Raw genomic sequence first — 27,877 nt, 5'->3', positions numbered from 1 at the left:
CTACTCTGCGTCTTCCTTTCCTTAGGAAGGCTCCCAGGTCCCGTAAAACCTACACTAAATAAATCAGTGTGTTCTTCTCCTGCTGATCTTTCTTGGACACAGCCAGGAGCCCTAAGAGGGTCGAGGGTCCAGGTTCTGGAGTCTGGGAAAATCAGGATGAATCCTGCCCACCAAGTCTTGAAGAAAAGCGTGAGGTTACCTTTGCAATGACCTTCAGTGATTTTCAACTTTCTCTTTTCCCGCCAGCTTTAAGAAACCTGCCTTCCTGGGTGTGAATCCTTGCCTCCTCTCTGACTTGGAAACAATCCCTAATACAAGGATGGGTCCAAGGATAATGCTCCGTGGTTCTTATTGCTGAGAAATGCTTTCAGAGGGTAAATGCTAGTTCAGCCAACGGGAAGGGCACAGGGAATGATGTCAACGCTTGGGTTCTATCTGTCACAGTTTCCACGGTGATGTTTTCCTTTGTCCAAGGGGATGACAAATTTCTTTCATCAGTTTCATCTCAACTGCACGTATCCTCATTTGGGCATGATTTGCACAAGAGCAGACCTAACAGGCTTTCGGGAAATTATATTAGACAGAGCCGGGCTTTCAACGCAGCTGACCTGCTGTGCTCCCAGGAAGCTCCTATTCTGGGTCAGACGAGTTAAAATATGAATTCCATCACAGTGTGTGTCCTGAGAGCAAAGACTATTCTCGGTAGGTGGGAAAAGTGAAGTAGGACATTACCTCATGAGTGGAACTTTAATTTTTTTTTAAATTTTAATATTCCCACCGCCATCCCCAAATGCAAGCACGTCCTTAAAGGTACTTAACAGATTTCTGCTCTGAGAGCAATTTGAAACATTTTTTGAGCATAGCACTGTCCCAATAAACACCATCTAATGAATGATAAAATGGTTTCTATGCAGAAGTAATGGGAAAGGGAACCCCCCAAAGAAGGGTGTGTGCATGCATCGCCCATATTGCATCATCCTATTTACTTGATTCACTACAAAGTCTTCAGACTTTAATGACACAGATGCCAACTGCCAAAGGAAATCGTTTGGGAATGGTACACCATTTCTCATAACAATTTAACGAGATTTTCCTGAACGTAACAATTTTCCTTAAAAGGAAAGCAATCCCTGCAATCTGATCACGTTATGCCTTCCCAAACCCCGTCTGCTATCTTGTGTTTATTCATGGAAACTGGCATTTCGAGACTAATTCCTTACTGTTAAGTTTCCAATACTAAGAAACAAAAGATGAGTCACCAAAAAGTCAAATAAAAAGAGCTTAGCACATATTATCTAAACAACGATCTTTACTAAACACATAAAAAAGAAACTTGGTAAAGTATACAAATTAATATGTAATTAATCATGTTAAAAAGTGAAAAAGAAACTTGGTAAAAGTGTAAAAATTAATATAAAATTAATAATGTTAATATAGAAGTGAATCAACTGTCTGTACTGGGTATTCTGGGAAAACCTAGATACCTGATTCTCATCAGTTGAGACATGTGCACGTACATGAATGGATGATGTCCCAGATAGAAATGGAAGCACCTAAGGAAACTCCTCCATCTATGCTGTGTGGCTGTTCCAGGGTAAGGATGAGAAGCCTAGGAAATCTCACTTCTCCATGAGAGACGGCTGTATGATCTCTGCTTGGGTCACCATGGTAACAAGTGTTTCTGAACGCCTGCCCCTATTTGTGCCAGCCTGCACCTGCCTGCACACCCCTGGGCCACTGTGACATCACAGAGTCAGGAAGGTAAGCAGAGGAAAAGAAAACCTTGGCAGAAGAGAAGAGGCTGGGTGCACGCAGGACGGGGAAGAAGACATTTACGTGTACAGGTTGTACCTCCCTGGATGGAGGGAAGGTGTTAAGTCTGTGTGAGTAGATGTGCGATTTTCAGAACATCACGTAAATCCCTCTGGTACCTGGAAGCCGTGGCTAGCAGGCACGAGGACGGAGTCCTAAGAACTCAAGTCCAAAACTGAGTCATAGTGTCAGCTTTGCGCTTGTTACTCAGTCCCACTCAGTCCACTATGACCTCAGTTTCATCATCTGTGAAATCAGAATGTGTCTCAAAGTAAGGGGTAAGGATCGGATAAAACTCTAAGGGCTGAACATTCTTAGAAAACTGTAGAACTGAACACCAATATGCGATGCGATTCTCTTTAAGTGTAAATGCCACACACCGAGGGGACAAAACATGATTTTTACTTAGTTCTAGGTAAAACAGGTGTTTATAGGGATGTCAGCTGTTGTAACAGCTCAGATAGGAGATCATTGTTTTCACTGATGAGCAGTGACTGCAGTGGGGGTACAGGGGGGACTTGATCATATGGGTGAATGTAGTCACCACAGTGTTTTTCATGTGAAACCTTCATAGGAGTGTATATCAATGACACCTTAATAGAAAGAAAAGAAAAGAAAAAAAAAAGAACAAGGCTGCTCTCTTCTATTTCTTACCTGAACCTTCATAATTTTTATTTTACTTTTTAGATGAAAACAATAGTTCAATCGAAGGAACAAGGATTTCCTAGCTGCAGGGTCCATCTCTCTGTTTACTGCCTTCTTCCTAAAACTCATACTACCCCATACAAAGCCAGCTCAAGCACATCCTTACTGAGCCAGTCCACAACCGAGATGTCCCTTTTGGGGGACACTACACCATATCTGTGGATTATCAATCTCAAATCAAGAGCATCTTCTGGCAGGTTAATAACAACAATTTTATGAACCAACATACAGTTTCCTTTATGGTTCTACCTTTTAAATTGCAAGCACCTGAAACTATGCCTCAGGTAAATACCTACTGAGCATGTCTTTCCTAGTTACCAAAGGCCACCTCGTGGACACTGAAAGATCCATACTATAAAGGCTAAGACAGGGACCTTCCAGCAAAATGAATAAACACAAGAAAGATAAAAAAAGGTGAAGGTTTTTCATGCTTTTCATTCTGTGGTGACATAGGACAGTGAAAATTCATTTGGTAACAAGTGGGCCTTCTTCTCTCCTACTGTGAAATCACTTACCTATTTTTCAAGAGGGCGTATTATACTCTGAAGATTCTTAACCTTTAGTGAACGTGTTTTTCTCGCTCTCAAAATAGAAAATAAATGGCCTGCTGTCATGCGTGGTCTGCTTACATTACAGCATCTGAAATTGAACCGGGCCCCTCCCATCTCAATGCCCTTTACTTCGCGTTTCAAAATGATTCTGTTGTGGATCTGTGCGTTGGGATGCTTAAAGATATTTCATACTCAGACTCCATTAGCTTCTTCAGAAAGGTAAATAAAAAGAGTGAAATCACTCCCTGTTCCCTAGCTCTCTGCTTATATAGAAACAGGCCCTATGGTAGAGTGTTTTTCTCACGATAATAGAACAATTTCATAAAACTAATGAATTTCTTCTACTTCCCATAGTACTCAAATAGTTTTTAAAGGTTTCCACTAGCATGGCATCATATCTTCCTTGCAAATCTGAATATTAACAAACACATTTTAAGACAGATCTACATTTTTCCCCCCAGTAACTGGTCTCAAGCATGGCAGTATTAAAGTCACATTAATAGAATTGCACTGAAGATATGGAGACAAAGATTTAAGAGGAAATGTAAATAGTTTTCTATACATCCCTTCTGTTACCATACCCAATGTAAGTAGTAAAGTAAAACCCCCTTTTTAGAAGGTAAATGATTAGGTGATTCAATTTATTTTCTGTTTAATTACACAGATTCTATGGAAGAGAAAAGAATGCAAGTAAAATTGTTTCACTGTTCATTAGTTTCTAGATTTACCAGACCTCATGGGGAGAATGAGGGTCAAGAAAACATATTGGCTCATTTTATACCTCAGTAAAGCTGAAAAAAAAACATACTGGCAGAATGTACGTCTATTACATATCGGGTAGAATACTTTTACTCAGAAAAATTAATTACTATTCCTAGATAGATAAGTAATTTTAAAATAAGACAGACACTCTTGGATTGAAAAACCTTCTCTAGGAGAGGCCTACACATCACCCAATTTGAGGAGATTTTATCCCTAAGGACGTCGAACGATTGAAACAAACTTCTGAATCTATCAAAGTCTTCAATGAATGTGTCTAATCTCAAAACAAAATTCGATAAATAAGACATATGGTCTAGCACATAATAAACAGAATGCTGTAGTCTTTCTGTGGGGTATGATTTTTGGAAATGCTAATATATCAGCAAATTTGATGATGGAAGTTAACCACAGTTCTTGAGTGCACACTCAATTTAGCATTTAAGAATATTTCTCTCGATTTAAATAGACGACGGCGATTGAATAGTGCACATTACACAATTTTAGGCTAGAAATTACCATGCATTCAATGTAATTCTTGTCACTAAAAAAAAAAATCGTACAAATCCTTGCATCAAAGCTGCGTAGTTCTGTGGATACCAGCTATGAACCCTACAGTTCACAGCACAGGCTAGACCAGAGAACTATTCAGCCCAAAATGCCAGGAGTGTCAGGTTAATGAAACTTACTACAGATTCCCTTAGATGTGGTTGAAAACACTGGAGCACCCGGCCCAGTCATCTCATCCCTGCACAAATGTCCTCTCTTTGACGGCCCATGGAGGGGCTGTGTTGGACACATGGGGGTCCAAGGAGGACCACCAGATGCTGCTTTGTACCACGCACATCACTAGTGTTCGTTTAAATCAGCCTTGCTCCTTAATCATGTGTCTCAAGCACCTTTTCCTTGAAGCTCAGCATCTAGACTAACATCTGGTGTCCCAGTCTGATCAGGCGGCTGTAACAGAGCATTGTAGACTGGGTGGCTTTGCGTATTTATTTCTCATGGTTCTGGAAACTGAAAATGAGAGGTTAAGGAGAGAGAAGATGTGGTATCTGGTGAGAACTGTCTTCCTGAGTCACAGATGACATCTTCACATGGACGGGATGAAGGGGCACTTTGGGTCTCTTTTATAAGGGTTTTCATTGCATCGGGAGGCACCTCCCTCATGACCTGACCACCTGCCAAAGGCCCCACCTCCAAATACCATCCCACTGGGGGTTAGGATTTCAACATATGCATTTGGGGGACAAACATTCAGTCTATAATGCCTGAGAAATTGCTCTTGTATGAAGCACATACTCCCCAGATGTCTGCTGCAGGATGTAAGCACAAACCATAATCAGGACTTCTGCAAATACATGCTGGATTCACCAAAAATCATTTTCATAGATATTATAATGCTACTTAGGAAAGCATCAATTTAGTTGGTTTCTCCATTTTTTTCCCCCAAGAATATTTCAGTTAATGGAAATTTCATGATGCAATTCACCCTGTTTTTAACTAAGTTAGAGAATATATGTTTCTCTTTTTTGATCAACTGTCTTTAAGAATGCAAATCAAACAAATCAGTGCAGAATAAACAATTGAATTTTGTGACACGGCATCAGGCACCTGAGTTCTCCCATGTAATTTACATGCCCAATATGTATGAGCCAGAATTAATTAACAGGCAGAACAGACATTTCACAACATTTCTATCAGTTATTGTTATGAGATAGAATGATAGTTCCTCATTACTTTTTGGGACAAGTTACATCGTAACAATATCGAACTATCACATGAGTGCTCCCATTAAAATGTATATATGTGTGTGTATACATATACACACACACATATGTGTATGTATATATAGCAATATATATACACACATATATGTGTATGTATATATAGCACTATATATAAATAAGTAACTTCCCATATTTTCTTAGGTTGTCATTAATGTCCCTTAGTGACAGAGTAGGTTTCAAAGCACAGAACAGGCACCTATTTTGTCAGATTTATCGCTATATAGTTTATATAGTCATTTACAAAGTGCTTTTCCATGATGGATTGAAAAAAAAGAGATAAACAACCAAATGGAAAACCTAATTATCCATGACAGATGGTTGAGAAGAGTTGTACTGAGATACTCTTCAGAAATACAATCATTTTCAAGTTTTACCATTTCTAAAATGTTAACCCTCCAATAACATCTTAGTTGGTCATTTTTGCACCTTGCATTGAAAAATTGGAGAAAGTACAGCGTCAGATGTCCTGAGACAGTGTATAAGTTCTGTGTTTGTAGGTGTCCATTTGGTGTGTATGTTTCACTTCTACTGAATTGATATTCATTGCTATCAAAGCATATGCAATCCTGAAAATTTTAAAAGTTGGTTTGCGTTAAGACAACTAAATTTTGAAAAAATTCGAAGCAGAGTCAAATATTCAAAATGATCATTACACAAACTTAATCTGCATTCCTAGAAAAAACACATTATTGCTACAATCTCAAGACATTTTAATTTTGGCATGAAACGTACCATTATTCTATTATAGTGTGCCTGGACTTCAAACATAAATTCACCACTATGGGACTGTTCAACAGAACTATAATCACAAGGACTATTATTTATTGAGTAATTCATATATAAAAAGAAGGTCCCTAGGTCCTTCACATGCATTGTCTCATTTATTTTTCCTGCAAAGTAGTCACCATTATTGTCATATGATAGATTTAATTCAGACATACTCCTGAAGAGCTGGCAATAACGCCATCATTAATCATTCAGGTCAAAGACCTGACATAACATTATGCAAATATCAATGAGAGCATTTTGATGGAAAAATTTAAATATTTGAATTTTAAATGAAACACTGGCTTTAGTAATTCCTCTTTAAAACAAGCATGAGTTTATTTCTAAAAAGGATTTTAATCATGCATTTTAAAAAATCCAACACTGTCAAACAAACCAAAAGAGCCAAACACATATTTTCCAAGAAAAACTCAAATATTGATTCAAAAGTGCAAAGACACTTAGAAATAACCCAGAGTATGACTCAGTGTTTCACAGAGGAATGTTAATGAAAGTATCTTTTCATCCACAACTCCAGCAGGAACATAAATCCTAATTAAAATCAAAGTTGCATGTGCTGTCTTGTTAAATGATGATTAACTGTCAGAAATTTCTTTGAAGTTTGAGTTGTTAGGAATAAGATTGCCCATTTAATGTCTGTAAAATAAAGTAGTGATTCTCTGAATTCTGAATTCTTGAGAGACTAGAGCTAACAAAATATTTTGCATTTGCTCTATAAATTGGTATCACCTATCTTCTCATTTGTGTTGAAATTAGAATACATCAGACATCTACATCTTGTAGACCAGGTAATTCAAACGATCCCCCTTTTTGAGGGCAAATTAAAATTTACATAAAGCATCATTAAAAAGATTTCAAGATTTCACCATCATGTTTAGAGAACAGAGCACCGAAAGTGATGAGAAAGTGAGGTAGGTAGGTAGGTAGGTAGGTAGGTAGGTAGGTAGGTAGGCAGGTAGGTAGGTAGACCAGCGAGATACCCAGCATGCAAAGTAGCTTTTGTTTTAGGGCATTTTCCAGTCTGGAGATATGGTTCCATACAATCATGGACACAAGGGGGCAGAGGTCAAAATAATTTATCTTCAGATACAATGATGAGCTCTCAACCATGACTAAGTACATTGAAGAAGCATGACGCTGCATAAATGTCCCATAAGACCTGGCAGATATGATAATCATTAGAAAAAGATCCCCCCAAATTTAAAAGACAGTGTAATGATTAGGCATGGAGGAATGTTCAAAGAACTAAAAAAAGTTGACAATTTCTGCAGACAGTGAGAAACTATTTAAGAAGGGAAAAAGAGATATCATAAAAGACCAAATAGAAATTCTAAATCAGAGGATCTGAGGAATGAAGAAAAAATTAAGAACTAATGGGTCAGGTTAAAGGTAGAATAGATAATGCTTTAGAGAAAATTGGTTGGGAAGAGGTGGGAAGAAATTTTCTGGAACGTGTCATGGAAAGATAAGTAAAGACAGACAATAGAGAAAAGAGAGTTAGAAATAGGGGATCAAAATGAGAATTTCTAAGATATGCATAAGCGGAATACCCAGCACATGAAGATATTAGACAATGAGATCAATTTCCAAAAACGAGAAACAGACCCTTGGGTGATGGAGATAATGGAAATAAAAGACGCTGAATGTAAGATAACTAGGATTAATATGTTCAGGAAAGTATACAGTTGAGTACCTCAAAATTAAGGACACTATAAGGAGAAAAAATTAATTCTGAAAGTGTGGAGAAAATACGTAACAAAATTACCATAAATTGGATGCACTGGGTGACCCACACATTACACGCAGCAGAAAAGAAAATTATTGAAACAGAATATATGTCTGGAGGAAAAGAATATTCAGAATGAAGCTGAAAATACAAAAGAAAGAATAGAAATGGAGTCCCAGGGTTAAAGGTTAAGCTGTGTGCCCGTGGGCTACCCATGGGACAGAACAAAGAAAACAGCTGCAATACTTGAGCAGGGACAGGAAGCATTCTTGGAACTTAAGAAAAACACTGCACTAAAGTTGAAGGTGATTAAGGAGTCCTAAGTAAACAAATTAAAGCAATGTAACACCTATCTGGATCACAGCAAACCTGCAGAAACTCAATGGCAAACAATCTTGAAGGCATCTCTGGATTGAGATCTAACAGATACATTATTTTTAAAGGAGCACCTCTTACACTGACAGCCAAATGCTCTAAGGCAGCAATGGAATCCAGGGAGAGTGACTTGCTTCCGTGGCTGAGAGCAAATAACGGCAACATCAAATTCAGCGAGAATGTGCTTTGAGAGGAGGGCATCCTAAAGACATTTCACGCACGCTATCTGAGGTACTCAAAGTTCACAGGCCCTGAAAACATATTTTCGATCATTAGGCCTTTTTGAAGAGAACGAGCACAGAGAAAAGTCAGAGGCACAAAACAGAATGGACATAAAGTGATGCGACTGTGGGGAAATCAAAATTATTGTTGACTAAAAGAAACACACATTTCCCACCATATCCCTAAAAAATACCACACACCCACAAATCTAATGAGTGTAATACCAAATAAGAAAGTTGGGTGGATGAATATGGAGGCCAAATACACTAATTATGTAGTATTTTCAGAAGAGTAGCAATTGTGTTCATTACATCAGTGATTATATTAAGGATCCATATTTTACTTTCTAGTGTTTTCTATTAAATACAGGCAAAGTGTTTTAATTTCTAACAGTGAGGGAGGGGAGAGAAATTGAATGTTTAAAAAAGAAAGTAATTCAGGAAACCAAAAAGAGAGGAACAAAATAGAAGTGGTCTAAAAAGCACAAATGTAGTGTAAGATTTAAATGCATATATATCAAAATTTAACTGTAAATGTATGTGTACCTAGTTAAAAAGCAAAGATATCAGACTCCAATAGATGCTACATCCAAAAGTCACAGTTCAAACATTAGTCAGCAAAAAGGCCGAGTAAAAACTTGGAAATGACAGTCAACGGCAGTGCTAGCAACAATGTGACAATGGTTGGTGTCAAGCTAATAGACATGAAGGCACAAAGCACTACCAGGAAGAAAGGATCAGTTCATAATGACAAGAGTTTCACTTTCCCACAAATAAAAATTCCAAGTACTATCCACTAAACTGACAAGCACACAAAATACACACAATAAAAGCTTGGGAAAACATAGAGATAAGAAAATCCATAACCTTTACGGTAAAATTTAAAACTTATTATAGTAAATGACCGGATAGTCAGACAAACTATCAATAAATTAATAGACCATGTGCACAATATAATTCAACGTGACTTATTCGACACACACAGAATATTTGCTATCAGCTACTACAGAATAAACACTTTCCTCAAGGATGTAAGACACACTGACAAAAACATTAAAAAAACCTAACAGGTAACTAGAAAGAACTGCGTGTATTTGGCAACTAAGAATTCTCTGTGAAAAATTCATGAGCCAAAGAAAAACTCAACCTGGAAATCAGTGTTTTATCTGAATATTAAAAGTATCACCCAATCTGTGGGATGAAGATATTTGAAAATTAATAAAATAGGTTTCTACTTCAGGAACGTAGTAAAACAATGGCAAGATTCATGAGAAGGAAATAATAAACATACACATAGTAGTTAATGAAAAACTAAATCAACACAGAGTGACAAAATCAAGACCTGGTTCTATGAAAAGAGTAATCAAAGAGGTAAGGTGATGAGCTATACCTGTAAGGTAAGAAGGTGTACATATTTTGAGAATTAAAAAAATAAAACGCCACTATATGCTGGCAGACATGAAAAGATAAAAAGAGAGAAAAATTAACTTCTGCATTCTGATAACTGAAAATTTTAAAGAAATGTTAAGACTTCTAACAGTATATGGAACAAAAGTGACTCAAAAATAAATAGAATGCCTAGAATGATTCCATAACCATTAAAGATAGCCAAGTAGGTGTCAAAACTTATGCAGAAATGGCTAAGCTAATCAGTTCTGGAAAACATTAAGAAATATTCTCAGCCTTAAACTCTTTAAATGTATATAAGAAAAAGGATATATCTTTCAATTCATTGTAACCCCAAATCCAGCAAGGAACAGGATTAAGACTACAGTCACCTAAGTCCCCCACAAAGAACACTTGACAACACAGAAAAAGCATAACCATGTACCCCTGCCAAGCCGGGTTTACCCCAACGTACAAAGTTGGGTTAACATGAGAATATACAAATATATACTAGATATCCAATGTATCTATAGATTGCTTGTTATACTTTAAAATATTAATCTAATGCTAATATCTAAAGCTAATACTAGACATCTAGATAACTAACACACAGAAGTATATTCAAATATATCAATGTATATTTATAAATAATATAATACATAAATATCACATATATATTCTAATATTTATTTATATATTATAATTTTCTTTGATTATATCTATAGCTCTACATAGAATATATAAGTATTTATTTAAATGTGTCAAATAAAATTAATACACTAACAATAGAAAAAATATAACTGACTCATTGCACTTAGAAAACAAAGATAACAAAGTACAACATCCATTTGCAAAGATGTTAGCAAACCTACAGAAGAGAACACACTTCTGATAAAGATTCTCAAGAATAAAAAAAGCCTTTGGTAGATAGTATCCCAGTTGGTTCAGTATTAGAAACATTGTCACTAAAGCCAGGAGCAAACAAAGACTACTCAGATCTTTGTTTCTATTTGGCATTGCACTGGAGGTCTTAGTTTCAGCAGCAGGACAAGAAAAACGTGTAAAGATAGAAAAGGAATTACTGAAAACTGTTTACTCATAGAAGATAGCAGTTTTTGTATACAGAAAATCTCAGTGAGAGAATTTAATAAATTTGCTGGTTATAAATTTAACATTAAACAAAAAATATATATATTTAACATGCTGTCAATGACAGACAATAAAGGTTTTAAAAAGGAAAACATTATAATAGGCCTGAAAATATCAACTCCTACAAATCAATTAAACAAAATGTGTCTAAGACCTCTATTCAGAACACTATAAAACAGTACTGAGAAAAAAATTTTAAACACTTAGATAAGTGGTAAGGATATATACCCTTTTCATGAGTTTATGCAATATTCCCTGAAATCCTCATCTCTTCAAGAGATTAAATTCTTAATTAAAAATCAGATGTTCATTTCCTCTTTTCCCTCAGGGAGATTCTAAAGTTCATACAAAAATGCAGTTTCAAAAATAGCCAATATCTTCTTACAAAAGAAAAAGGAGAGAAAAACTGTTATACCACATATTGTGAATAACTGTAAAATATAATCTTTAAGAATATTGGCACTGAAATAGACAAAGGAACCCAGAGAACTTTAGTGATAAGTTGCAAGTGTTTTTATTTCAATAAATGATATGGTAATATTCAGTTACCCATATGGAAAAATAAATTATGACCATTAATCACACAATATAAAAATATCATCTCCATGTGGATTTTTAGTAACAAGGCCAAAAATAAGGTTTGGATGATACTATAGACATGCTCCCCTCTTTGGATAGGAAATGGTACCTTAAACAAAACTCCAAAAGCACTAATTCTGAAGGAAAATATTGTAAAGTTAATAAACTAAGAACTTTAGCTCATGAAAAGAAACCATTAAAGACACTGAAAGACAAGCCAGCAGATGGAAGACACTTGTCACATAAATAATTGTCAAAGCACTCTAATCAAAATAAATTACTACAAAAAAAGACAGCCCAGTAGAAAACCTAAGAAAGACACTTCATCAAACAGGAAATGCAAAATGGCTTATAGATATACAGACAAATTAAAAACACAATGAGTTTCCATGTACACACACTAGCTTGGAAAAAGAAAATAAAATGCAGATACGGCCCAGCACTGGGGCAGATTTCACACTGCTGTTGAACACATTTATTTCCATATTGGAAAACAGCTCAGTATTATCTCCACTAGAGCAATTCCACAATGGGTATATGCCTCAGAAAACCGACACTTGGGAGAAATGAATATGTATTTCCAAGAATAGTTACAACACTGACATCTGTAGTGTATGAGTCAAGGCTGCAAATAATGCACATATCTATTAATAATCAAATGGACACAGGCAATGTGGTGTATCCACACCGTGGAATATTATACAGCAGTGAAAATCAATGGAACACATCTATATAAAGCAACCCATAAAGACGTTAAAAACCCAATTTTGCATGAAATGGACACATCAGAGAAGAACATAAGAGTTCCATTCACTTGAAGTTGCCAAGCATCTAAAATACAGCTGTGTGATTTGGGGAGCTACACTGGTGGGGAAATACGAAGCATAGCAAAGAACGGATGTGCATAAAAATCGGAAAAATGATTATCAGCTGGGTAGGGAAGGTGCCATGACAGGAAAACAACAGGTCTTTTTGTGAGGATGGTGACGTTCTATTTTGTGACATGGTTGGTAGTTACAGGAACACTGCTTTGTTTTCACAGTGCACAGAGCATGGTTGCTTTATGAACTTTTCTTTCCATGGGTTGTATTTCTGAGTTGTTCTATTTTTAAATTAGTGTCAGTCTCATTGCAGCATAAATGTTGACCAACTTCCTTTCTATAAATATTGTATTACTTCTTATGGCCTCATTATTGTAGCTTATGATCGGTGCCTTCATATTGTCCACCCTTGGCATTCGAGAAAATGCCACTAGAAACACAGCTACATCACGAGAGAGCTATTCATGCTAATGAACAAAATGTCAAGGGCGATTCTGTCCCATACCTGCAGGCATTCAGGGAAGGTCCTGGGAGGAGCCCCATTTAACTTCACAGTCCCTCTATGCATCCCTAGATCAGCGCACTTTCCTACAAGACCAGCAGCTAATGGAGAGCCCTGAATGCCCTTATTCCCATATGTCCAACTACAGTATAAACAGAGCTGTCTACGCATAGCTTCCAAGTCTACACTTACGCCTATAGCATTGCCTGAGGGTCAGGTGACTGTTATTTTTTCTGATTGTGTGTCTGCATGTGCGATAATTTATTAGCACTCTCTAAAAGTCTACAGTAGTTGTGACTGTACCTTTAGCAATTTATCTAGCCACATGAAATATTCAGTTATTTCTAAGGAAATGATATTATAAAATCTTTAATTATTCAAAGACACTGTTGAAAAAAAAAATGACCTAATTCGACAGAAAGCCAATGAACTCGATTTTAGCACTGATCAGGTATCTTCATTGGTTGCTGGCGATTATATAACAGGCTGAAATTATGTTGGTGGCACATTACACAGCCAGGAGCCACTTCATGAAACAGACTTTTAAAACAGGAGGCTGCAAAGTGAACATTCTAAAAATAAGCCCGGTGGAAATCATAGCTCTGAATGAACGCCGTCCCTTAGAACACTCAGTGTGGAAGGCTGTGTGCATGACACTCTCATTGCTCAAAGTATTTTGATTTTCTCTTTTCAACGAGCCTTAAGAGTTGGTGGAAGCAACCCTGTCATTTATTTATAGCCATACCTTGGTTTTGAATTAAAATTGCATTATATATGCAGTCACCAACCTTACTCATCAAGTCAGCAACTGTGGCTGTTATCAAACTAAGCCTCCTGTTCAAGAAAATAGATGAGTATGGGCTCTAAAGCAATTTAAAGTGAGCAGAAACACAAAAGGTTCAAGCAATCTTCTTTATTGCAATTAGGTATCACCTCTGAAGTGGCTCATTCGTAGACAGCCCCGCTTATCTGGGTATATAATTGGTGAAACAGCTGCTAAATTATATCTGCATAACTGGGTAACAGCCAGCACTCATGCTTTCAACAGTTTACTCTTAATATTAAAATATTTTCCAGCTAGTACTGTCTGTCTGTAGGTGGATGGATTAAACAAACTGGGGTTACTCCAGACAGTGGAATATTATTCAGAGCTAAAGAGAAATGAGCTATCGGGCCATGAAGAGACATGGAGGAACCTTAAATGCACATTGCTAAGGCACAAAGCACATCTGAAAAGGCTATAAACTATATGAATACAACTCTATGACAATCTCGAAAGGAAAAAACTATGGAGACAGTAAAGAGATCAGTGGGTCACAGAGGATGTTCAGGGCACTGAAATTCCTCTGTATGACACTGTAATGGTGGATATATGTCATTATAAATTTGTATAAATGCACAGAATGCACAGCACCCAGAATGACCCTAACGTAGACCAAGGACTTTGGCTGTGATGTGTCCATGTAGGTTCACTGATGGTAACAAAGTTCCATCTAGTGGGGATGCTGACATTGGGGGGGTGGGGGGCTGGGCATGTGTGGGGTCAGGGGGCACATGGGAATCTCTGTACCTTTCTCTCAATTCTGTGACCCTAACACTGCTCTAAAAAAATTGTCTTTAAAAAAAAAAACAAAAAACTGAACACGGGAGGTTGGAGGAAATGAGACCTAAAGGGAAAACATAAACCTCAAACAATCCCTAAAAGTATACTGAATATTAAGCGAATCAGAGAAAACAGTGCAATGCAGCCGCTGTGTGTCCCTTAGCCCCCTGCCTTTGCCCAGTGAACACACTGTACAATCCTAGCTGCCCACAGGTGGTTGTGAGGACTCTTGATGATTTTGGATCCTAAGAAGAGTGCCTTTATTTGGGTCGCAGCCTGGCATGCTGACCACCAACACGGCGAGTTAGAGATGGTTTGCAACAAGAACACACAAGCAGTGGGGCGGTTCCAGACTCGGAACACACGGCCCAGAGTTTGGGGGTGAGTATGGGACCATCTGCTCCCCAGAGACCCACACCTGTTTCAGGGTGGCACCCAGATTCTAAAGTAGGGGCGAGTAAGAAAGTGGAAATGGCCATTTGGTTTGCCAGGAGACATAATCCGAGAAGGCGCTCCTCTTAGAGATGCTTTCTGTCCACTGCCCTCTGGCTTGATCAATGCAAACACAGTGGGATCCTCCATCTCAGAGGCCAGAAAAGTGAGGGAAGAGTGGGGGACCCTCTCTCAGCCCTGATTTCTTTCTCTTTCCTGAGGGAAGAAGCCAACCTGTATTCCAAGATGCCTGCAGCGGACAGTCATGCCTGGCGTTTCCAGGAACTAGTGTGTTCTCTGATGAGCAGGTAAGACTGTGAAACGCCTGTTCCAGAAACCCACTAGGAACTAAGGTCCCCTCCTCAGGATGCAACATTTAGAGGAAGACATAAAGATCATACCCATCCATGCTCATAACAGTCAGCAAGCGTGAATGCTGCCAGCCATTAATTAAAAACCCTGAGGAAACGTGGAAAAAAATCTATCGTGGCTGATAATGCCAAGGAGTTACAATGGAAATTGATAAAAAAGAATGATAATTGCATACCTAATGCGACAACAGCCTTCTTACTATTTCTTATTTATTTTTTTAGCGTACCTTCCCCTTAATTTCCTGGCGCTGTCACAATCTGATTCCATTTAACAAATGGGGCAACAGGTAGGGAAAGAGAAATTTAATACATTTCAACTCATCGGATTATTTGACAGCAGACGGACTGCCTCCTGAGAGATGTAGTTTTGAGTGTAAGGGATCCTAATATGGGCCTTTTCTTGCTATCTCAGTATTATCTGAAGCCCCAAAGCTGAAGACAGAGTGCTCCGATCAGAACAAGTGCTCACTCTCGGCAGGCACGCCTATAAACTGCATTTATATCTACAATCTGTCTTTGCTGCTGGACCTTAAGAGGCACAGAAAAGCAAACAATGATTTTTAGAAGCCTAGAAAGATTAAGTAACTTGTCCAAGAACAAAGACAGAGAGTTACAAGTGCCCGAGTTGGAATTCATATCAAGGGAGTACGGCTCAAAATCGGTGCGCTGCGCTCCTCTTCATAACTGCCTCCCGAGGGGGACAGCTTCATGGGTGCCAATTAGCATGTACATATTCTAAACCAAGGTGCCTGGACCTGACCGCTAGTGACATGATGGATCGGATAATTCTCTAAGTGGGGGGCTGTTCTGTGAATAAGTGATATTTAGCAATAACCTTGGTCCGTATCCTCTGCATGTCCACCCCAACGTCAAGTGCCAAGGTGAGTGAGGGCCGGAGAACGGATCCATGGGAAGCCATCCATGCATGGGAGAATTCGGTGGATGAGACCTAACCCTAGTCAAACTGCAGGGTCGGGGGGGGGACCCACCACAGGTCCCCAGAAGTCATAAATGCATCCAAAGGAGAAGTCAGCTGCAGACACAGAAGACAGAAGTGTCAGACTTCAACTCCACTGACCCCATGAGAACTGGCTTCTTCCTCTCATCGGCTCTCCTCTTGATAAGGAAGGATGCCACCATCACACTCCTTTCCTACTGAATGGTTGCCCTGTCTGTGTCTGTCCCAGGAAAGACAGGAAGAAAGCTCTACACTGGAGAGTGGAAAGACTGCAGTAGACCATGTTGGGTAGGCATGATCTGTGAGTGACCAGAACTGTGATGCGTCATGCCCAGTGTTTCACTCAAAGCTGTGGAAATCTACAGAGCCCATTCAAATGTAAGGCATGGAAAGCATACATTTGCTCCCCACTTACCCTATAGAGATGCCATTAGTATGCACCTTGCTGGAACCAGTGTGTGGGTATCTACCCACAGGAGGTTGGATAGCCACTGACCTACTAATGGGATATTTTACACCAGACACCAAGTGTTGAGGGCTGGCCTAAGACAAGATCTGGGGTCCCCTGAATCTCTTATTCTGTTTTTAACAAAGCAGCAGTAAAGACTATGTATCTATCAACTAACGTCAAGCTGATGGATGAACCAGTTGCCATGGAGAACCTTGCCACCAGACCTCATGGTTTAAGGATGATTTCATGCATGCTGTGGCCCTTGAGGGTGTCAGCTTGGAGGGAAGAGCACCTGACCTGCCCCTGGTCTGTAGAATGCAGTGACCCCGGTGGGACTGGTAGACAATTCTCACATGTTTGCCACATGAAGATCACAACAGAGGTAGGGGTGGCTGTATGGGAAGATAGACGACACATTCGCTCTATTTTGGCAATCCTCGTAGGTTAAGCATACTTGCTGCATGCCTTAATGCTGAACACAGAAAAGATGTATGCACCATTGAGTAGAAGTGAGTGAAGCAAAATGCCAAAACCATCCTTTCTTGGACACGGGTCATGCCCAGTACTTTGGATATTTTATAATACTTTTGATGATCCTTTTTGCTATCATTGCCATTTCTATGAGCTTCATTGCTCGCCTCCAAATGTACGAGTAAACACTTTCAAAAATCTCTCTCATTTTAGCTCTGTTTTTACAAGACTTACCCCACCCTCACTTGGTACATGGAAACAAATTCTTCAGTCATGTAAACGAATCCCTTTTAAGAGAAAGAGATGTCCCGTGAAGGGGTTGTCTTCTTCTCCCTGTGGGGGACCTTTTGCAGGAGATGGCTTCTATGCTCTGAGGGCAGTTTGAGACTATGAAAGGCTGCACCCAAAGGGGAGTGGGACAGAGGAACAAAAACAGATGCTTCAGAAAAGCCTGGAGAGCTGGAATGTGTTGGTATCAAAACTCCAGAAGATCTTCTTTCCATGCATGCTGGTTATGTCTGACTCGTTCCTCACCTATAATGCAAAAACAAAATACAGCCCAAAGGCTAATGCATTTTGCAAAGAGGGAACTGAGTTCTGTAGTGAGCAACTGGCAACGTTCGACCTCATTCAGGCAGGATGTTGACGGACAGCAAGACTTGGCAGAGTTTAGGAACGAAGAGCACACCTGGCTTTTCCTAATGGTTATGTACAGGCCTGGGCACCAAGGCCAAAAGACGGACACCAAGTTTAGAGGCCATGACTGCAGACGTCTAAGGACTCCACAAAGAGCTCCAAAGAAGCTTAATTTCAAAGAATCCACATTTGAGGACCCCCCAAGAACGTGCTTCCTTGAACAGGGACTAGCGTCAGGCAGGGCTACATTACTGGGTGGCTCTAGAATAATCATACCGTAACATTTTGTTCTTTTGACCAGTAAGGACCCTGAGTTCTCCGACACGTGTACCAATGTCCTTCTGTTCTGAGACCTTGAACCCTATTCATCACTCAACAGGGAGTCAAGGGGCATCTGCTGTGTACATGAATCTACGCCGGCAATGCCGTCCACAAGACTGAATTTCTGTGCATGAACCTTTTGTCTAACATTCCACCTTTTTATAAGCCTGGAGCACATATTTCTTTATTCCACGTCACATGGACAGAAACGTAAGGGTATCCTGTCACAAGCAATAACTAGGGATGCCCGTCAAAAGGATGCATGAGATACCACAGAAAGGATCGTCTCTAAAGCTCAATTTAGTCATGTGGGACAGCGCCGCTGTTGATAGAAAGAAAAAAATCTAAATGAGGTCAGGAAAACTCATCTGATAGCTCAAGGTGTTCTGGAAGCTGTGTGCTTGAGCTTATGCTTTCTGGAAGCTCTCTTCTTAAGCCTATGGTTCAGGTGAGACCCTCCAGATTAGAGCTCGATTTGAATGCATGTGATTACAACCTGTGCTTCATCCCACCCTTGGGAGCATTTTCCTTTGAATGCTGAATTGGATCTGAGTCCTTTCTGTCCCCTCCCTGGTCACTTAAGTACTGGAAGACAGCAGACGGTGAAGAACCTGTTGGAATAGCTCCTGAAGACTGGAAGGTGTGTGTCTCTTCTTGTTTTTGTTTTAACCATTTTACAATCCACTGGAATCTTTCTCTGTAAAACAACGTCTAGGAAAATATTACTTTGGAAATTCCACTTTTTTTAGGCTGTCAATTACTAGGCAATTGTTAGTAAATCACGTTAGTGGGAGTATAGTTTCTTTCATCTGCATCTATGTAACCCAACATCTGTATGATTTGTTTGATTTTGGCCGACACACCATATAGTGAGCCAAAATCTCCTCTGTTCTTTTCTTCTCTGTGTCATTTCAATCCTAAAACCAAAGAGGAATCTCACTTTGGAATGCAGTTTGGCACGCACATGCTATCATGTCCCTTCATGGACATCCCATGAGTTTGTGTGAAAAGTCTGAAGGTGCTAACCTTCAAACTTGGCAATCACTAGGCACTGATTACCCATTCAGATATTATTTAATAAAGTGCTGTTAGGTCCAGGGACATCTCCTGTTGAAGCACGCCGGGACTTCATCTATGGAATGACTTCCAGATGAATTCATTTAGGTCTGCATGAGAAAGTGTTGTAAACCTTGCTTTTTCACTCCAGGGAGATTTAGGTGTGACCGTCCCAAGTGAAGCCAGCAGGCGCCTTTAGCCATGAGGAAGTTCCTGTGTGAATTGTATAAACAAAGCCAAATGGTGTGAAAAGGAATGTGGAATCTATGGTTAATACAGAATCAGGGGAAAGATGTGTCTTTGCTTCACGTACATCACGAAGAAATGGCATAGTTGAAAATTACTTTTCATTATGCTCAGAATGGGGCAGCCCCAAATTTCCTACAGCAAACTGTTGAATCACAGGTCATGCTCACAGACAGGAGAAGATTTTCTCCTGGGGAGTAAGGACTTCGATGAACAAATAGATCTGGTTTGAGATATGAGAATGTTCAAATAAAAAGCATTTTGTTTTGGAATTGTAAAACATCCCATTTGTTTTACAGACCATTGCACAAACAGCTAAGAATGCCTTGAGACCCTGGAAGGGACCCCGTTTTGAGTCACAGCTTTCAAAATGAAAACCGGTAACTCTATGTTAACCACTGAGACCTGCCACGGCCCCAGGAAAGCGAACCACTTACTAATGAAACTTAGTATGAATCAAAGGAAGTTAAGGATGCTACATGCAATATCTTGGGTTGTATTTTCTTGTAGTGGAAACTGTTGGATTTTGTTTTTAATCTGATTTTAAGACAAAAGTGAATTTCACAACACTGCCACTCCCTTCTAAAGGATGGGCGATACATAAAGTTAATCAGTTAAGGAACTTGTAAGGAATTAATAGAATCTGTGTTCGCTTACTGGCTGCGTTGCGCTGGAAGCTCCCCTAACATCAGAGACCGTGTGCCTGTTACAAAGGAGCTGGAGACACAGTACGAACTCAACAGGAATTTGCACTGAATGCCTAAAAGCAGACTTTAAAAAATCAATCCTTTTTTAAGTCCCACAGAAACTTTTGTCTTGCACATTGGAAGTAAATACAAAACCACTTTTATTGATAATGAACAAACACCCTCTTTGTTGGCTCATATTCACTCACAATGTAAACATATTTTAAGGTGTAAAATTGAACAGAAGGACAAGGATAATACTTGACACAATGTGCTGGCCATTTCTCAGAACGGATAGTACCCGTTCAGATGACAGCACAGGATGCGTCATCGAAAACACAGGGCAGTATTTTAGGCACATCTACTCATGGACATAGCACAGCAGTGTTTTGTTTGACATGAAAGGTGGAGGCGGAAATGCCAAGAGGGTACGAAGTGAGAAGGGCACGATGTTCTTTCTTTTCTTCTGTCACTTCACAGGAACTGTTGCTAATTTGCTCTTTCCTTCAGGTTCAGCACAGGTTTGGTTTTAAGACTAGGAAAACCTTGCGTCCAAATTAGATCTTGTTTCTCATATTTCCTGTTCCTAAAGATTTACAGAACAAAGCTCTTTGCCAATAAACGTGGCCTGCAGAGACAAGGGTCGAGATTGAATGAGATGTTTTAGGATTTAAATTACGTGTTTCCACGCATGTCTGTGGAGAGGGTTGCCAAGTTGGCAACAATCATTTGGACCCAGAGTTAAAGGTTTCAGGAACCCCTCAAGGCAACACAGCCTGATATAATGATAGAACTGCCTTTTGAAATGATGTTTTACTTCACACTACTTGTTAAAAATTTTGAGGGTTTAAAAAAAATAAATCCTTTTCAAGAGCAAGACTGAAGACTCCAAGAAGTAGCTATGATGGAGACTCTTCAAATGATGCATATGCCCTCAATTTTCTCCCAATATGATGGACTGTGTGACTCGCTCATCCCCCACATGGGCAGATAAATACATTTCTTGGGCCTTAAAGGTCACAACCATAATATGCTGGGGTCACCACACTGTGGGAGGGTCCAGGGTCCTAGGGGTTGTAAAGACGTGTGAGATGGTGATGCATCTCTGGATGGCATCCCATATTCTCCTAAACAGAGTGACATTTACACCTGGACACACAGCCGTCAGCATGCACCTACGGGTGGTCTCAGCACCCAGCCAGGGGCCAGCTCTGGTGGGAGAGGTCCTTGCGTGATCCTAGCCTCACTGGTTACTAATGAGGGGAAAATAACTTGGGTCTGGGTCTAAGGGATGGGAATAGGGTCATCCTTTTTCTCACCATGATGTGGGAAAAGAAAAAGTAAAGGCAGATTTCTGATAGTTTGAGAGCAACTGAATACATAAAAAAATTTTTAAACACTCTATCTAAATGCCTACTCACAATTCAAATGAAAACCATCTACTTCCTGAAGGCTTCAATTTTATTAGAACCCAAGTACACGTAGGTAAGACTTGGGTATTTGACTCCAAGACTGAATTATTTGGGGATTATGATGAATACACTCAGAAACAGAAACTCCAGACCAAAACCGATTCTCAAAGGGCTTTTGTCATTCTGAAAACAAGTTTACCAAATGGATTTTATTTGAATCGTGCAGTTGTTCCATCCACTTCTCTTCAACAGGGGGCTTACCAGCAGCTTTGCAACTAGAAAAAGACATGACCTTTAAACCCAAGAAACATATTTGTAAATGAGGGCCAATTTAACTCTTTCTCTTTGTTATGTTCTCTTTGTAACGGCACATTGACCACTGAAAATGAGTTGAAACTTTATCTTAAATAATTCCTATTTTAACGCTTTCACTTTGCACACCACTGAATTTTTTTCAGAAACAGCAACAATTATTCAATTGATCTGTATCAGTAAATATTTAAAATTGTGACTTTAGCAAATCTGAAGGTCCTTGACATGTGCCATTTAAGTTGACAGGGAGATGGTTTTGTTGACTCTCAAAATGTGTGGGGGTTTGAACGATGTTAAAATAATTGTTAAAAAGGGTTTACAAACTCTAAACGGCTGACGTTTAAATGTAAATATAATGATTGCATACAGGAAAGCAATTTTTGCTAACATAACAGTGGATGCCAGTGAGAAATAAAGCTGGAAGGTCTGGGTCCATAGTCCTTGAAATGGAACTCTCTACAGCACAGAACTGCTGAGTTTATACCTAAAGGAATGGGTAGGAAATGGCAAGTGGAAATGGATACAATTCTCCCTTTTCCACAAGTTCATGGTTTTAAAGAAGTTTCTTAAAGGTAGGTCTTTACGTTGGCAAAAGCAGAGAAATTCAATTACACCTCACATTTGCTCTCAAATCAGATGGAAACATTGGCGATGTAAACATTGTCACGTCTGACCGCATGATAAAATGTCTCTAAATATAGCAGAAAAGAAAAAAAAAAAAGAGATCTTCGTGGCCCATGTTTTGCCTTTTGCATTTCAGGATGCTGTGGTGTGTTCTGATATGTTTTGTTTGTTGCTTGTTTGATTTGTTTATAAGTTCCTTTGAAGAACTGGCTGCAAACTAGAGAGCTAGGGGAGCTCAGGGAGGCAAATGCCAGCTTCAGACTTAATTTTTTCTCCTATTGAAGTGAAATTTGCATCATATGAAATTAACCATTTACAGTGTGCAATTCAGTGGCACCCCAGAGGTCCCCATTTCGACTAGATTCAACCCTGACCTGACGCATCCTCACCTGCCCTCTATCAACAGAATAGACACCTGTGAATCACTGACTCTCCATTTGTAATTTTCTTCTATCCTTTCTCACATTTTAAGTTTCATGGGGATTTCGATTTGAGAGAAATTCCAAATGGATCCCATACCCAGTTGTTCAAATGGGATAGAACATCAAAAGTGAAGCGATCGTGATATTACTAAATACAGGTCAAAGAAGTGCCATTTTGAGTTGCTATCATTTTACACAACAGTCGCTCTAGTACTCAAAGATGATAGGAAGGTTCCCAAATTAAAACCACAAAAGAAGGCCTCAGGAGAAATTGTAAAACACCAGCACTACCAGCTTCACACACCATGGATATCTTCAAAAGTTAATATAAACAGAAACACCACTGCAAATGCTTGAAATAGTAAATTCTAATTACTAAGAATATTGTCATTTTTGTGCTGTTCTTTCCCTGTTAAATGTATAATATTCCCTAAATCTGTACTTGCACCAAACCATGATTTCTCCAAAAATTGGACCTACAAGTCCTCACTCATCACAGGAAAGAAACATTGTAACTATATGAGGGGATGGATGTTAACGAAACTGATTGTTTCACAATATGTGCACGTGTGCAATCATCATGTACATCTAAAATAAATAGTGTTATATGACAATTATATCTCAATAAAATGGGGGGAAATCTATCAGAGGAAAGAGGATCTCTGCCTAAATAAAGGAAAAAAGTAAATAAACAAATAGGACTAATAGTATCAGAAAGTATTAGCAATCTTCCTCTCACCCTCCTTCTACTGAAGCCAGTAATTTTGCCAGTCTGGGGAAAAGAAGACATAACTGTTGGTCAAAAGGAAAGCAAATGCATCTCCATCCAAATGAATCTGTACCCACAACTACCATCATGATTTCAGAAATATACATACATATAGATATATATATATATATATATATATATATATATATATATATATGTCTGCTTCTAAGGTAGGATTCTCTGGAATGATCCTAGAAAATTAAGACCTAAAATGGAAAGAATTTCCCTATATTGGACTCCTAGTTTCACTGGCCATGCCGTCTCTTGGTAGAAAAATAAGATATCATCATGCTTGAGGAAAAAAAATCATCCCTCCGTGGACAATGGGCTGAGATTTCACAGCGTTTAGGCATCGTTCTACTCCGGGCCATCCTGTTATCCATCGTTTAAGTCAGATGTCACCAGAATAGAGGTCTTCCCAACAGCAAAAGGCATGGGGGCCTCCCTAAATAGGTAGCAAACACAGTATTTCTTCATTAGCACCTGTCTAAGGCTGTGTCCAAGTAACAGGATCATCTCTCATTGGTGTTTAAGACCAGACAACAGTGTCCAATGGTCTCTTTGCAGAAACATGCGACAAGAGTGAAAATAAAAAAATAGCCCCCCACTCCCAAATCCTGGGTTAAGGGTACACACAGCTGCTGTGAAGGGCAATGCATAAAGCGACTGAGTTGGAAAGAAACGACGAGGCATCCTAAGACCATTTGTTTCATTAAAAGTCCATGAGTCACTTTAAAACTTGAGATGGATTTGACTTAAGTCCCTTTATAAAAACCTGCATTAATCTTGTATGCTAATGTTGAGGACTTCCACTGTGAGGCGGCATGTGGCCTATTTGCAGTCCCCACACAGAGCTTTCAGGAAGCTTTCTAATTGGATTTTATAAGAGACAGAGAAGGTGGAAAGAAATAGCAAAGGCACAGTTTTCGCTTCATATTTATAGCTTTGTAATTTAAGAAGAAAAGGTGAGATATAGCCCTATGTATTGTTGGAACAAAGGCATTCGTTTTGGAGCCAATGGGGGAAAATGTGTTTGCTAGTTTTCAAACGAGTGGGGAAGGTTTAAAGGTTCAGAAAATGAACTCCTTGATACAACACGCCTCCATTATTTGAAAGCAGAGGACACAAGAAGGAAGTGAGGGGGTCCAGAACACCCCAGCATCTTCTGTGAAGGTGGTCTGGTGCCTGGAGGGTCAGGTTACACGCTGAGCTCTGTGACACTCCCAACACTTGGTCTGAAAACACTGGGTCTTTTCTGTATCCACACACATACATATCACAACAATGACCCGTTTGGAAAAGCTAGGTGTCCCAGATTGAATAGGGTCCTCCAGAAACCCATGCCTCCCTGGAGACTGTGAATGGGACCTTATCAGGAGATAGGGTCTTTACAGATGGAAGTAGTTAAGGATCTGAGCTAAGCTCACTGGGTTAGGGGAGCCCTAAATATAATGACAGATGTCCTTATAAAAGAAGGAAGAGGAGAGACTCGGAAGCCACACAGAGATGGAGGCAGAGATGGGAGGGATGCAGCCACAATCCCAGGGCTGCCTGGAGCCCCAGACACTGGAAGAGGCAGGAAGGAGCCTCCCCTGGAGCCTGTGGAGGGCACAGTCCCTGCAGACACCTTGAATTCGGTATCTGGTCTCCAGAGCTGGGAGAGAATGTATTTCTATGGCTGTAAGCCAGCCAGTATACGGTAATGTGCTCTGGGAGCCATAAAAGACTAATACATTGAAATTGTAGGGTCATGTAAGAAACTTGCCAGTTATTTGCAACAATTTAGGGCAGCTCTTGAAAAACTTGCAATGATTATCTTATTGCCATCATTGTTTAAAATTCCCATTGAAAGAGCTAAAGAAAAAAAAAAAGATCTGTTACAGAGGTCTACCGTTTTGGTTTGCTTTTATACCTGTGAAAAATCTGATAAAAAATAAAATGGTGTGCCTCTTTTTAAATGTTTCTCAACCTTAGGTTTCAGTTCAAATCAAATGCATGCCACAAACATCAGTCGTCTCCATCCAAGCTGACCTACATGTGATGAAGAGAACGTCTGAACCAATGACAGCGGTATAAGTGGATGTTTTGAGGAAGACGGGACCTTCAGGAAGAGCTCCGGAGTGTAAGAAGTGGAAATACATATGGTTTTATTAAAATCAGGCATTTGAGGATTTGACGAGCAGGAGTCCGTTCATATTGCAAAAAGAAAATGTTCATGTAAATACATTCCCTCCTTTGTTAATTAGCTTCCATTTTGCAGTTTGGATTCAGAACCAGTGCAAGAGGTAAGCATCCAGGAAGTGTTTATCAACTGATAGACACAAAAAGACAAAGGCCATGTGGGCTCTCACCCCAGCCCTTAAGGAACTCAGCAGTCGGTCAGAGGAAGGGAATGTTACCCACAGGGAGAAACAGAGCCACACACCACTGGGTGTGGATCTTACGGTTCAAGGTGAGTTCAGGGACAGAGATGGCTATGCCAGTGTGACCTGATGTTCTCAGAGAAGGGAGGTGGTTCTGAACCTGGCAGATGCTGCCTTTTCCTTCCTCTCCCCCAGCCGGGGACACTTAGCAACCCAGAGACACTTTTGGTTGTCCCAAGTGGGAGTACAAGGTGCTCCTGGCATCTAGTGGGTGGAGACCAAAGATGCTGGTCCACATCCTATGTAACCCAGATTCTCACATAAAAGAAACACGCAGTCCCCACTTTGAGCAGAGCCAGGTTCAGAGCCCATCACATCACTAATAGACTCAGCGTAAGAGGTCAAGTCCTTCTCCAGAACGGCAAAGCAACATCATTTAAATTAACCGTGTGTAACTCTCACGCTCCCTCACTTATTTATTTATCTTCTAAATTCAGAGCTCCCGACAAAACCTTGTGAATTTTGCTTGCCAACTCACAGCAGAAGGAGGTCTAATCAATTGTTTATTGACAGTCACAGGGACTGATCGGCCTTATGACTGATAAGTGAATTTGCACTGCAGTGGGGTCCGTGAGGGTCTTACCCTGGGTCGATCTACCAAGTCCTGCCTGGCTCACAGATTCAGATTCCCAAGCCAGGATGGCAGGATCCAACCCCCCAGGTCTTGGTGAACTAGTCAAAATGAATCCCTGTTTGGAGACCCTTTGAGGGCACTCTGTCCTAGCTATGGCTTCCATTCCTGCATCCAAAAATCTGGTCAATATGCTGCTTGGAAAGTCCTGACAGGTGGAGACAGCTATGGGCTTGTGAAATATGCTAAGTTGGTCTGTCTGTCTGGGTAATGAGTCATTATGCAGAGCTGTGGGTAAATAAGGCAGAGGACTAAGTGTTTGGGTACATCAATAGTAAGAAAGAGACAAAGGTGACAGGAAGCTTTTCCTCACGGCAGTCTGTTTTATGGGTAATATGGAACCATTTTATGTCACAGTGCTGGCTAGAATTTCAAGGGAAAATATCCTCTGGAAGGGTGGGAAATGAAATCGAGTGGAAAGATCAATGTGAGAGATGTGACTTCAAGAGCCATCATCTCCCAAGTGGGCACAGAATGCGGGACAGCAAAAGAGCTCATGACACAGTCTAGACAGAACTGCAAGGAGAGAATGTGAATTTATAATGAAAAATGTTTCTCAAGGAACATCCCAGGCCCAGATGGCCTCTCTGGGGAATCCTGTTGACTGTTGAAAGGCAAATTAACCTCCATCCTTCACAATCTCTTTAAAAACATCACGGGGAGGGTAAAAACATTGCAAGGGAAGAGATCTATAGATTCTTCTTTCATGCATACAGATATAAAGACCCTCCAAAAAATTACTACCAAATCAAATCCAGAAATATACAGAGAAGATTATAGGCCGTGACCAAGTGGGATTCTTTTCCAAGATGTGAGGTCAATTTAATATTTAAAAACAGAGTAATGGGATATGTCCTATCCACAGAAAAAAAAGACAAAGACTCCATGAGA

The 27,877-nt window shown here is 39.7% G+C and overlaps 1 protein-coding gene and 1 long non-coding RNA gene across 8 annotated transcripts in view; one reads left to right on the top strand and one right to left on the bottom strand.

The window, feature by feature from the left end:
* Window positions 1–27,877, bottom strand: part of LOC118935962 (neuroligin-4, X-linked) — a 236,585-nt gene that overhangs the window by 51,549 nt on the left and 157,159 nt on the right. The window lies entirely within an intron of this gene.
* On the top strand, window positions 5,711–7,704 carry LOC130682065 (uncharacterized). The gene is made up of 2 exons (XR_008995386.1): window positions 5,711–7,338; window positions 7,371–7,704. It is a non-coding gene; the product is annotated as an uncharacterized LOC130682065 (long non-coding RNA).

Source organism: Manis pentadactyla, chromosome Y, assembly GCF_030020395.1.
Source record: "Manis pentadactyla isolate mManPen7 chromosome Y, mManPen7.hap1, whole genome shotgun sequence".
NCBI lineage: Eukaryota > Metazoa > Chordata > Mammalia > Pholidota > Manidae > Manis > Manis pentadactyla.
Note: the sequence above shows the minus strand (reverse complement) of the source record. Positions and strands in the feature narration are given on the sequence as shown.